Raw genomic sequence first — 14,238 nt, forward strand, 5'->3', positions numbered from 1 at the left:
AATGACAAACACCGGTAGACATCCACGGGAGAATGAAGAATTTGTATGAGGCAGCGTGTCTGCCGAAAATCACTGTCGTGGAATGGTGTTCCAACTTCCAAGGGGTGTTGTTGCTTCATGATAACCCACGTCCCCATAGTGCTAATATCGTAACTCAAAAGTTACGCCAACTCGGTTGGGAGACACTAGAGAACCCGCCCTACAGTCTTGATCTTTCCCTAGGTGATTATCACGCATTCGGTCCCTTAAAAAGCCTTGAAGGATCGAAAGTTCTTGCAGGACGAGGATGTGAAGCAGGAAGATATAGACTTCTTCATGCAGAAGGACACGGATTTTTACCAATCGGGTATCTTCAACCTGGCGTGGTGCGTCGGTGGAACGATTGCCTCAATGCTCACGGTGATTTTGCCTGGTTGGTACACCGATTCTGGACTGTTCGGAAACTTTTTGATCTCACCCTTATATATGATTTTTTAATGAATAGCCTCTTGCTTAGTCCTCACAGGACTCAATAAATAAGGCTTCAGGAAGAGGATGGTACGAAGACGGACATGTAAGTTCTTACAAAAATTCACAATACCTTTCCTGATTCATTAGTCACACTAACACGTACACGAGACGTTTACAGCAATATTTACAAAATTGCTTTATGTTTGTGATTTAAAAGACGGAGTAAGTGGGAAACTGTTGCTTGAAACCGTTGTATCAAACTGATTGACATATTTCAGTGTACCAGTACATAGTCAGAACATCATACCCACTCTGCCTGGCTCACTTGTGTTGCGTTGTGTAACGCATATTTCTTAGTTTAAAAAATCTTACACAAAATGTTAAGAAAATCTGCGAAACACCAACTTTTAAACTCTGTGGCATTCACAGTTGTCACTGTTGTGGACCATACCCATTTAATGAAAACATTTAACGTAAGGTTCGTATCTGCAGTTATCTTACTCCTTGTCTAATTACTGTGTGGGCGGGCAGGAGAGGGGAAGGCTATATGACTTAGTTCAAGAACATTTTCTTGATGGAAAGCAAACTGAGAAGATACTTTAATGAGAAACAGGAACTCCAAGTGTTACATGGCCCGTTTTCTCTGAAATTGTCATCCCAACATATTTCAAAATATTTTATGCTCATTTTCTCTGATCTAGTAGACCATCATTGAAGCTGCATGGTAACTGCAATCAAGATTCAGTACCTCCAGCGACTGTTTCTTTTATTGCTTTCTGCTCACTTCTCTTTTTAATGTTAAGGGTCGTTGTTGTTGTTGTGGTCTTCAGTCCTGAGACTGGTTTGATGCACCTCTCCATGCTACTCTATCCTGTGCAAGCTTATTCATCTCCAAGTACTTACTGCAACTTACATCCTTTTGAATCTGCTTAGTGTATTCATCTCTTGGTCTCCCTCTACGATTTTTACCCTCCACGTTGACCTCCAATGTTAAATTCGTGATCCCCTGATGCCTCAGAACATGTCCTACCAACCGGTCCCTTCTTCTTGTCAAGCTGTGCCACAAACTCTTCTTCTCCCCAATTCTATTCAATACCTCCTCATTAGTTATGTGATCTACCCATCTAATCTTCAACATTCTTCTGCAGCACCACATTTCGATAGCTTCTATCCTCTTCTTGTCCAAACTATTTATCGTCCATGTCTCACTTCCATACATGGCTCCACTCCATACAAATACTTTCACAAACGACTTCCTGACACTTAAACCTATACTCGATGTTAATAAATTTCTCTTCTTCAGAAACGCTTTCCTTGCCATTGCCAGTCTACATTTTATATCCTCTCTACTTCGACCACCATCAGTTATTTTGCTCCCCAAATAGCAAAACTCCTTTACTACTTTAAGTGTCTCATTTCCTAATCTAATTCCTTCAGCATCACCCGACTTAATTCGACTACATTCCATTATCCTCGTTTTGCTTTTGTTGATGTTCATCTTATATCCTCCTTTCAAGACCATGTCCATTCCGTTCAACAGCTCTTCCAAGTCCTTTGCTGTCTCTGACAGAATTACAATGTCATTGGCGAACCTCAAAGTTTTTATTTCTTATCCATGGATTTTAATACCTACTCCGAATTTTTCTTTTGTTTACTTTACTGCTTGCTCAATATACAGACTGAATAACATCGGAGAGAGGCTACGACCCTGTCTCACTCCCTTCCCAACCACTGCTTCCCTTTCATGCCCCTCGACTCTTATAACTGGCACATGGTTTCTGTACAAATTGTAAATAGCCGTTCGCTCCCTGTATTTTACCCCTGCCACCTTTAGAATTTGAAAGAGAGTATTCCAGTCAACAGTCAACATTGTTGTTAAGGGTCAGTACAGTTGAAAGCCTGCTGGCTGGCTAGCAAAAGGTTACAATCCTTTTAAGAGGAGTGAGATAACGTAAATATATTCTGAATCCGAGGTGAAGCTGCAGGCTCAGATAGATAGACAGGCATTCATTTCCCTTGTCCCATTCTGTCCAGGCGGGAAGTGGGACGGTCGCTTTCTGTTCGCGAAACACGGTATTGCTTGCAAAAGCCTTTTAGCAATATGAGAGATCTCTAGCCAGGTGTCGCTTCCCAGCGATTAGCGTGTGAATCTTCGTTACTTAAGTGGCGAGGCCACGAAATACCGTTCGGTTTGAATTTTGGAATTCAGCATTCTGCTTGGTTCTTACTGTTATTTTCCGAAGAGCACGCTGTTTCCTCACAGTGCCTGCGTGTCAGCCTTCTCATGGGTCCTTTCCAAAATTGCGGCATCTAGTGGGAGAGGTTTTCTGCTTTCCTCCCCACGTCAAGAGCATTAAAAGCTCGAACTAGCAAAAATCTACAAAAAATAGGATATTTTTTTGACGTATACACTTGGGTTTTACTGGACGGAATTGGCTGTCACATTTTGGCTCTGACAAAATGTAACCATGTTACAGTATGTGCAGAGTGAGAACACTTCGCTTTATGCTTGTGAAGAGTAACGACTTCACGTTAGACTGTGGAGGAGTAGTGAAGAGGCTGCTGGACGTCTGATGAGACAAATCTGGCCGTCACAGAGAGAAGGATGTTTCCTTCCACTCGAGTTCTGAGAAAGAGAGCTGAACTTTCAATATCTGATACTACCGCCACTGCCTCCCGTATTAAGCTAAGAGTGTGGTAAGATGCATCATCGGCGGTTCAGTAGGAGCGCTATAATAGTTCGCCCCTTCCAGGAGCCAGTTACTCCATTTTAATACTTCTCAGCCAGCCAATTTGATTTCAGTAAGTATACACTTCCGCGATCTCAGTGGTGTTCGATCCTATATTTTGGATGTTCTGCCTTTGATTCACTAACAGTGCTTTCAGTCACTGTTCGTATTCGTGTTATTATCCACATACGTTTGCATCTGTCATGGCCGCTCATTTGTCCTCAAAAAAGTTCACCATTAGAACTCCTCGTCCAAATATTTAATTTTCAGTTATTTATCACAGTGGATAAGTCTTTGTTTTATTTTCCGACAATAGATCTGATGTTATAATGACCACTTGCTAACATTAATAATCGACCCATCCTCCCATCAGAATGTCATGTGTGTGATGTTGTTCCCATACTGTCATGTTTAATCGAGTCAGCTCTATTAATTATCAATCAGTAAGACGTTTCTGTTGTGCGACATTATTATTTCTTTTAATTAACATGCATGATCATATGGGGTGCTTCCTTTCTCTGTTGGTCGCAAGAGATCAAACTTCAGTCTCATAGAGGTATGCAAAACAGCACAACTAACACCACACATAAGACAAGGTGGGAAAGCTGACAATGATTACGAAGCCGTTTCCTCAGCGTAATAATGCTGTTGGCACGGGATGAGACGGCGGACGCTCCGTATCACGTGATCGTCGGGCCTGACCGAATTGTTGGTTACATAGCTACCTACATAAGCACGCTGGGAAAAAATGGACACTTACAGAACATATCACCATAAAACCTTATAACACTTTACCTAGCCTTAATAATCGTCTCATTTCGGCGAGTAAGAGGCTCCATAACTTCCTTCAGGTGTTCCCTGTCAAGCTGAAGCCACCCATTTTCGACTAGACCCCGTAGAGTTACCGAGCTGCGGGAATACTGATAGCTACGTGGAGGGTAAAAATCGTAGAGGGAGACCAAGACATGAATACACGAAGCAGATTCAGAGGGATGTAGGTTGCAGTAGGTACTGAGAGATGAAGAATCTTGCACAGGAAAGAGTAGCATGGAGAGCTGCATCAGACCAGTCTCAGGACTGAAGACCACAACAACAACAACAATGTTCTAAATACGTGATAGGGTGCCTGAAAGTATGCTTGCAGATTTGTGACCACGGCTGTTGTCATCTTGGAAGATGGAAGAGTCCACAGCATGCTCATCATGAACATTTGGAAGTAATGGAAACATTTGGTCGCCATGGTCACGTGAACGTTATTGAGTGGGTCTAAGCGCCAGCCGGAATTCATTAGTTATTGGCTGTTTTCTTTTCCAAGAACTTATGTAAACAACAATAAATGTAATATGACCGTGAACAGCAATCCAAAGATGAACTTCTCCTTTCGAAACCGGTAACGTCGCTCGTTGTATAAATTAATTGCATTATTAACAATGGGTGGTTGCTGCTTTGCTGCTTTTTCTTTGAAAGAATAAACTCGTATTTTGTACATAGCCACGATTCGAAAAACGACAATTTATGTTTTGCTAGTGTTAAGTACAAAAAAACAGCACTAAGGTTTTAACTATTACAACTGTAGTGTTTTCAACCGTCACGACTTCGCATATCTTTAAATTTTTGGTTTCAAGAGGAAAGCACAGCTTGGTACAAAGAGAGTGCTCTATTTACTAACACATGGTTGAAAGAATTCTTCCATGGTTTGGCACCTGTATCAAGTCTAGAGACAAGCAATAGCGGGAAGACAACAGAACTGGAAACGTATTTGGTGAAAAAACTACACTAAAACTGTGGTGTCACCGCCAGACACCACACTTGCTAGGTGGTAACTTTTAAATCGGCCGCGGTCCGCTAGTATACGACGGACCCGCGTGTCGCCACTGTCAGTGATGGCAGACCGAGCGCCGCCACACGGCAGGTCTAGAGACGTACTAGCACTCGCCCCAGTTGTACAGCCGACTTAGTCAGAGATGGATCACTGACAACTACGCTCTCATTTGCCGAGACGATAGTTAGCATAGCCTTCAGCTACGTCATTTGCTACGACCTAGCAAGGCGCCATAGCATTTTATATTGAGATTCAAATTATGTATCATCAAGAGAGATGTTCTACAATTGTGGATTAAAGTTAAGTATTCTACCAGTTACTCTTGTTTTGCTAGTCTTATTTCTCTGACCTGTTACAGACCTCACGCCAGTCAGCGCGTAATTAAACGCGTGCATTTCAGCCTACTCTAACAACACAGTGTTGGCTCTTCTGCCAACACTTCAAAAACGTTTTCCAGTTCCTCTCTTCAAATGATCTTCGCGAAGTCCCTCACTCGCTTCACAGCGTTCACTAGGATACTGTTTGAGATAGCCCTGCATTCATTGGCAGCAGCGATACATGACGGGTCTGACAAGGTGTGGCACTCGTCTCCAGTACTTGTCGGTTAGGATCTCTTTACGAGCCTCGTTCTTAATCCGTGGTACTTTGCTGCTTACTTGTGGTTGGAACACTTATATGGAGTAGCATTCTTACGGAGTGACACCTGCGTGGAGCCTGGGGATTTTGCTGGGATAAGCGGATTTGCACAGGCACACTAAGAAGTCCAGCAGCATAGCACAGCATGCCGTAGTCTGCTACACGTCGTCAGAAGGAGGGAGTATTAATGGATGTTGCTGCATGTCATTTGTCTACGCTTCCGCTCCAACGATTTGGTGTTCAGTGTCTATACATACAGATTTTAATTAACAGAATCTCTCAAGGGGAATGCCACGGTGATTTCCTAGAAGAGACGTGGTCTCTGAGACAGTCTTGTCAGTCTTCATTAGCGATTTTTTAACAGGTTGCAAGTGACATTTAGCTGACTTTGTATCGTTTCTAAGGAAAACTACGAGGAGGTTGTCTCATTTCGTCCTGCATTAAAGTTTTTACTAGATTTCCAATGAGTATGTCGTGTTTTAAGCAAATTCTAAGTTTTTCGTAACTTCCACACTGTAATTTCTACACTGTAATTTCTGTATGTAGGTCACTCAAGTCGGATATGATTTTTAAGCTACCGTCATTTTAGAGTCTCTTTAATGCCCTTGCAATACCCTCGTTAGTCTTAATTGCTGAGTCCTTCTTTTTTTAGCAAGAAATTTAAAAATAATCTGTCAAAAGGGTGTCCGTCTTCTCGAAGATTTTTGTAAGTAGACATTTGAATGAACATTTGATATTAACATATCTATCCTTCGGTTCCATCTTTCACGGACGTTGTTAGTGTATCGGCACCTTCCACTGCAGTTCCGCATATCTCTTTGCCATATGCTTGTTACCGAGTCACCGGTTCAGTAATAGTCGTGTAGATACTGATACTTCTGGATTTCAGACGTGCTGTCCTGAATACACAGCCAACCATTATCCATCATTTCCAGGTGAAGATGTGCTAGATCTCAAACCATTCTTATGTAACAATGTTTTTCCCCCTATAGGAAGGGACAGGGCCGCAACGCTGAACTTGTTTCAAAGAAACATTGATTAAAATGAAAACTGCAACCCATAATCTCTGTTTAAGGAAATAAACTTCTAGCTGCTTGGGTGATAGCAGTTTCGAAGTCCATTATGAAAGAAGCAGGGTTGCATACAGGCACGTTGGTTTTAATAGTTAAATAAAATATCACATGTTTTCGCTTTTTGTTGGTTAGCAGAACGTGAAGAGCTGGAATAGTGTGTCTTTTCCCTGAAGAATTTGTAGAATCGGAGTAAAGTATAAACAATTATCCAAACTACTAGGTCTTTGGAACATACCACCCATAAAGAATGATTCACAGCTGGAAAAACATGATTTTCTCTTTTTTCTGCCAGACACCATTATTCAATCTTTCGGGCCCCTGTGGTTATCCGTAAATAAAAATTTGCTGCTATTGTTCAACAATAAACTATTTTCTACCAAGAATATTCCTCCATAATCTGCCGGATCTTGAGTAGGTTCCATGTACATAAACCTGATACACTGCAGTTACTGTTTCACACTTCTATGTGATGCTAAATATGTTACTAACTCGTAGCATCGACTGTAGCCCTACTTCACAACGTAAATTGATGAAATTGTAGTACCTGTTTCTTTTGAAGATGCATTTAGAAAGATGTTTTCGCCCTTGTTTTGCTGCTTCTCTGGAGTTCACTAACCGCTAACTTCACCTAAAAGTGTTTTATTTTTAGTGGTTAATAGTTGTTTACATTTATTCTTCATTTCGTAAACACAACGCCAGTACGTTTCTACTTTGGTGGTAAAGTGCGTTGTCTAAGGACGTCCTTTGTAAATCCATCTTCACAACACTTGTGAGGCATGTATGTCACCTTGGTCTTTAAAAAATTGTTAACACCATACTTTCATATATCGATACGCACGTATCTCAGAGCAAGCCACGCTGACCCACTGCCTTTGGTTGTGTTGCTAAACCGTCCCTACCTGAGGGCGCTCATAGAGAGAGATTCTTATTACTCGAGGTTTGATGAGAAGCAAACGTGGAACTGAACGGTCAGGAAATTTTTATCTGGAACTGAGCTGCTAAATATTGAATACGGATTTGATGGAGAAGTTTGAGTAAGACAATGATGAGAGTATTTATAGATTTTGAAAAGAGTTTTGTAAAGAATTATGATTCAAGGCAAATTGATAGCTTTTCATACTTATGCTTAGTTAATACTCTGTTGCAAAAGTTAATGTCGTACCGCAATTTGGTTGAAACATATCTTGTGGATTGGACACAGCTAGGGAAGTTAGTTCTCCTTCCCCAAATATACATTTTTGTGAAAGCAAAGATATCATTTTGGGTAGGTTAATCTTTGTCTAAAGTAAAATCTTTGAATAATCGACCTGTTAAAAAAAAAAAAACAATTATTTTTGTATAAAGTCAGTATTGTTCACTATCTTGAAAGTCAAGTTATAAAGTGATTCTTTGCTTTAAACTGCTTTTGAAAACATCGTTTGTAGAATATTAGTCCCCAAAATTATTCTCATAGAAGAAATTTTATGTTGCTTGCGTCCGCATTGCACGTGGCGGTATGGATGCTTTTGAATATCGTTTTTAGTTTACCATTTTAATTTACCTTTGCTGCGGCGCTACTCGCTGCGCTCCAAACTCGAGTGAAAGTTTTTACTATACCGAGGTAAGTGCAAGAATAGTTCAGGATCATAGTCATTCAGTTTCACTATACATAGAGAACAGTGTCTTTACACAGTTAAATAGTGATCAGGTGACATAGCTTACATTCAGTTTGTAAATTATTTTCTTATCGTACAAAGTACATATCAGTGAGCAGTCTGATACATTCGCGTGTGAAACATTTATCGTATTGTGAGTTCTGTTTCATATTTAGGTACGTAAATGAGTAGTGGACTTTTATTAAAGTAATTTGGAAAATTTGTTCAGACAAAATTTAGTAGTTCATTCGACATCCCATATCTTCCAGATGTTGAAAACGTTCCACTGTGAGCCGGCCGCTGTGGCGGAGTGGTTCTAGGCTCATCAGTCTGGAACCGCGCTGCTGCTACGGTAGCAGGTTCGAATCCTGCCTCGGACATGGATGTGTGTGATGTGCTGAGGTTAGTTAGGTTTACGTAGTTCTAAGTCTAGGGGACTGATGACCTCCGATGTTATTGCTTAGAGCCATTTGAACCATTTTTGTCCACTGTGACTTCAGGCAATACACCACTGTTCACTCGACTGTGCAATACAGGGTTTAAGTAATCACCTTTTTCAGTAATTAGTTTCGAACACATGCACACTACATTACACACACACAATTTATAGAACAGAAAAATTCACTCTTAGAACACGGAACACTACTTGCCAGTCAGAGATCAACTGTGATACAGAACTCTGGGAGGAAGCCACGCACCACAGCCGTTTGTCAATGCACTCATTTACGGACACGTTTCTTGGCACAAGAAATTACCTTCACCAGTAGTTCGAAGCAGGTAGTTGCGGACAGCCTGGTGTATCAGTAATATGACAAATTTAGTCCGCCTCGATGCAAAACACCTTGTAATTCTTTTATTTCTTTATTATCCCAAACTAGTTTCGGCGACAAATATCACCATCATAAGTGGGGTTTTTAAATCTAAAACATGCAGAAAATGGTATGGTTGTACAAACACAGCAAAGCATTATTACATTATTACAAATTGTCTTTTGAAATATAGTTTTATATCGATACTTTCATACTACCTTATTTATTGTATGCTACAGCATGTTTTAAGCAATTATTGGCACTGTTTGTGACATATTTTCTGTGCTCTTTTTTCTGTTGCCGTCTTTTTACTTAGCGAACATCACGTCATCTGCAACCATGTGAGCGGCTGTTAGTAAAAACATACTCAAAGGTGAACTTCGTATGTCAGCTGTATATACTTGGGTTTGTGGTAGTGTTGTGGGAACCAGTTATTTTGGTGTGTATTTAGCTGTTGCTTAGCTACTCGTGTACTCACGTTCGTTGGATGGTGTGTGGCTGCTCTTTACACTGAAAAACAAAACTTTTTCACTTTGTTGTGATCCAGAATATCACGCCACCTTGCTGTTCGCGTGTGTATGCTACTTCTGGTACACCCTGTTTCGAGCTCCACTATCTGAAGTGTCCTGCGATCCGTAGAAATGTCATCACGTTCCATCTCTGTACAACTGTTATACGTGCAAGTGTTCGAAAGTCCTATTCCTTGTAGACAAGTTGGACAGTCTACGTTGATACACCAACAAATCGGATACGGTCATTCACGGTGTGGTCACAGGCACGTCCAAACACGATAGATCCTTTATTCCGTTGTGTCACCTCCCCATGTCAGCCCATCCCAGTGTGCTCAATCGACACAACCAACTGCTACAGACACACCTCCTCACTGTCGTGACCTACGTCAGCGAGAGGATGGATGCTGTAGCTCAGGTGTGTAGCCAGGATGAGCCAAGTTTTTGGGTCTGAGGAGGCGACTATGATGGCACAGGAGGGCGTACAGGTCCAGAGTAGAGCCTCTGCATGAAGGCGGCGTCCTTGAGGAGCCACCGGAGGCGAGCGGCGCGGGGTTCAGCAACCCGGCGGGCATTCCTAGCGGCCGCTCTTGCCTAACGCCCCCGCGCTCCGACCTGACGCAGGGGAACGCCGGCCGCCGCGCCGCCATCCCTGCTCGCAAGCAGGAAGAGCAGGCGACCGACACGTGCGCACTTCACGCTGCGCTGCCCGCTTCGTCGTGCCGCACTCTGCCGCATAGCAGTGCAACACTATCTGTACTACTAAATGGCTAAAGCCGTCCGCACACAGACCGTGCTATCGAACGTCAACGTTGAGCAGTAATATCACAAATTGAGTCCGCCTTGATGCAAAACCCAACAACAAGGTAAAACGGAAACATGCAGCACACACAGACAACACAGCAGACCACACCACTTCAGAAAAAAGAGAGAGATGGTACACACTAACATACAATAACAAAATGTCACATAGAATAGGAAACATCTTAAAAAAAGCAAGGCATCCCAATAACATTCAGAACAAACAATACGGTTCAGAAAAGACTAAGACTAGTCAGAAAAACCTCAGCAACGCTGGAATATATCAACTCACTTGCAACTCTTGTCAGGACCACTACATAGGACAAACAAGCAGAAATTTCCGAACGAGGTACACAGAGCGCATGAGAGCTCTAAGAAGTGACAGCACACATCCAACTTTTGCAGAACATCTAATGAACAAAAACCATAACCCCACTAATATCTAAAACGATCTACGCATTCTGAGAAACAGCAACAGTCGTTCCCGACAACTAACGATAGAAGAAAATTACCACATACAAAAGGCTATAGTCGAAGGGAAAAATGTAATAAATGAAAACACAACATCCTGCAACAACACACTCTTTAGAGCTCTGAGAGAACTGACCAAGGACACAGAACAGAAAGCACACACACCCAAAAGAACCACTTCCCCATCACACACAGAGATATAAATAATGAACAGAAGTCGTCGTAATTCGCGCTACAGTTTTTCATAGCTTTTCTCGCCACTTGCGATACCCCTCTCGCGACACAAGCGAACAGCAAAATGGCGTAATATTGTGGATCAGAAACAAAGTGCAAAAGTTTTGTTTTTCAGTGTAAAAAGCAGCCACATACCATCCAACGAACGTGAGTACACGAATAGCAAAGCAACAGCTAAATACACACCAAAATAACTGGTTTCCACAACACTACCACAACGCCAAGTATATACTGCTGACATAAGAAGTTCACCTTTGAGTATTTGTTTACTAACAGCCGCTCACATGGTTGCAGATGACATGATGTTCGCTAAGTAAAAAGACGGCAACAGAAAAAAGAGAGAACAGAAAATATGCCACAAACAGCGACAATAGTAGCTTAAAATATGCTGTAGCATACAATAAATAACGTAGTATAAAAGTATCAACATAAAACTATATTTCAAAAGACGATTTGTAAAAATGGAATAATGTTTTACTGTGTTTGTGCAACCATACCATTTTCTGCATGTTTTAGATTTTAAAATAAAACCACTGATGATGGTGATATTTATCGCCGAAACTAGTTTGGGATATTAAAGAAATAAACAAATAACACGGTGTTTTGCATTAAGGCGGACTCAATTTGTGATATTACTGTTTTCTATGCAAACACGGACCAGATGGAAGAGTTCCAAGATAATATTATTGGCAACGTTGAGCTTCCTTAGTTCACCGTGCTGCTGAACGCTAAGAAACGATGCGACTTCTGCATCGATAAGAGTGCCTCAACGTGGTAAATTAAGAGTTCATTGTGAGTTGTCATTTATGGATCCGTCTCCAGAACATCAAGCACAAGTTCATCGTGTCAAGGCATGTATCCTATCGATCACGCGTCGAAGACTGGGAGTCATCTCGATCAGGGCAATGTGCCTACACAACGGTCGTTGTGGAATGCACCTTTGTGCATCATGTGTCACGAGAACACAAACGTTACCGCCGATCATAGCTCGCTGTGCTCCATGACTCAGGGGGTCGTCAACTGATGACACAAAAGGACAGTGCGGATGGATTTTTGGAGCATTTATGTCATATGTTTGGGCAACGGCCTTGCCGCAATGCTTACCCCGGTTCCCGTGGGATCACCAAAGTTAAGCGCTGTCTGGCGTGGTCGGCACTTGGATTGGTGACCATCCAGGCCGGCATGCGCTGTTGCCATTTTTCGGGGAAACTCAGCCTGGGGATGCCAATTGAGGAGCTACTCGACCGAATAGTAGCGGCTTCGGTCAAGAATACCACCACAACAGCCGGGAGTGGGGTGTGCTGTCCCCACGCCCCTCCTAACCGCATCCCCCACGGCGGATGACACGGCGGTCAGATGGTCCCGGTAGGCCACTCGTGGCCCGAAGACGGAGTGCTTTTTTTATGTCATCTGTTTGCGGAGCTCCGACAGACCACTGGGTGGGGGAGGATGTAGTTTAACAGTTGCAAAGGACTGACTGAGATGAATAAGGCTGCACTAATAGAACCACAAACAGAAGGTGAATTAATGGGGACACTCAAGAAAGGAGCGGCGCATAAATCACCAGCTCCGGATGAGATAACGTTAGTATTTTAACGAGAATTCGCGGAAATGGTGATGCCACAGCGGCAGACCATGTACGATGAGCTACTGCGCGTTGAAATGCGCGTGTCGCCTGATTTTGTGATGGTAAGTCGCAGTGCGAATCAACATCGGCCGCTCACCACGCTTGATAACGATTGCAAAATCTTCCTAAGATTGGTAGCGTCTCGTCTTAAATTGGCAATAACGAGGGCTATCTCCCCTGACTGGGCATGAACTCAGCTTTAAGTGGATAACGTGCAATAGTAGCCATTGCGGAAACGTGTCGAATGCGAGCAGCTCTAATATCGGTGGACTTTGATCGTGCATTCGACAGGGTAAATCATGATTTTTACCGTCAGTTATGAGCCGAATGTCGGTTCCATCTGTCTTCATCTCCACAGTTACGGGACTGATACGTCGGACTACATCAAACGTAATGGTAAACGGTCAGGGAAGGGGCCTAATTCACATTAACAGCTAGGTCCGCTTTTAGTGGCGATTTTTGCAACTGCACTCGAGCCTCTCAGTGGAATAACGCTATATGAAACCTTATTCATCTGTCGTGTCTATGTGGACAACCTGATACTCCAGAATGAGAATTTCGCTCTGCAGCGGAGTGTGCGCTGATATGAAACTTCCTGACTGATTAAAACTGTGTGCCGGACCGAGACTCGAACTCGGGACCTTTGCCTTTCGCGCGCAAGTGCTAGTTCTGCAAGGTTCGCAGGAGAGCTTCTGTAAAGTTTGGAAGGTAGGAGACGAGGTACTGGCAGAATTGAATCTGTGAGGACGGGTCGTGAGTCGTGCTTAGGTGGCTCAGTTGGTAGAGCACTTGCCCGCGAAAGGCAAAGGTCCCGTGTTCGAGTCTCGGTATGGCGCACAGTTTTAATGTCAGGAAGTTCCAGTTTCAACCTGATACTCCATGTCCACTCAGAAGATGAAGTGCGCCAGGCTGTGCGGCAGCTCAGTAATTACGGGATGGCAGCAGGTAGTTTCGTTAACATGATGAAGCCAAGAATACTATACTCTGGACTCTGGAAGACGTGTCAGGATCGTTTCAGACTGTCGAAACGCTGCTATGCCTAGCGATCACATTTACGCATTCTCTGAGACGGTCAGCGGCGGCGTGTTATCGACGGCTGCTTCAGAATGTTCGATTGTCCATACGCAAAAATTTGTTGAGAGCCCCAACATGAGCCAACGTGTAGCGTACACCAACGTTCAGCTCGCGTCACGACTGCCACATTTAGCTCAGATCCTACCGATACCGAAGGATATCGCGGATCGCCTCATGGCTGTCTTTGGGCATTATGTTAGTACTGCAATGTTATTTAAGATCAAGTGTGATATGTTAATCCTAATGTTCCGAAACAACGGCCTCAACCTCACGAACGTGCGCAGTTTATCTGCTAACAATGGTTCGGAATTGGCATCAGCGGAAACACACCATAACATCAGCTGTGATAGAAGAATATCTTCCCCCGTC

This window comes from Schistocerca piceifrons, chromosome 3 (assembly GCF_021461385.2).
Source record: "Schistocerca piceifrons isolate TAMUIC-IGC-003096 chromosome 3, iqSchPice1.1, whole genome shotgun sequence".
Lineage (NCBI taxonomy): Eukaryota > Metazoa > Arthropoda > Insecta > Orthoptera > Acrididae > Schistocerca > Schistocerca piceifrons.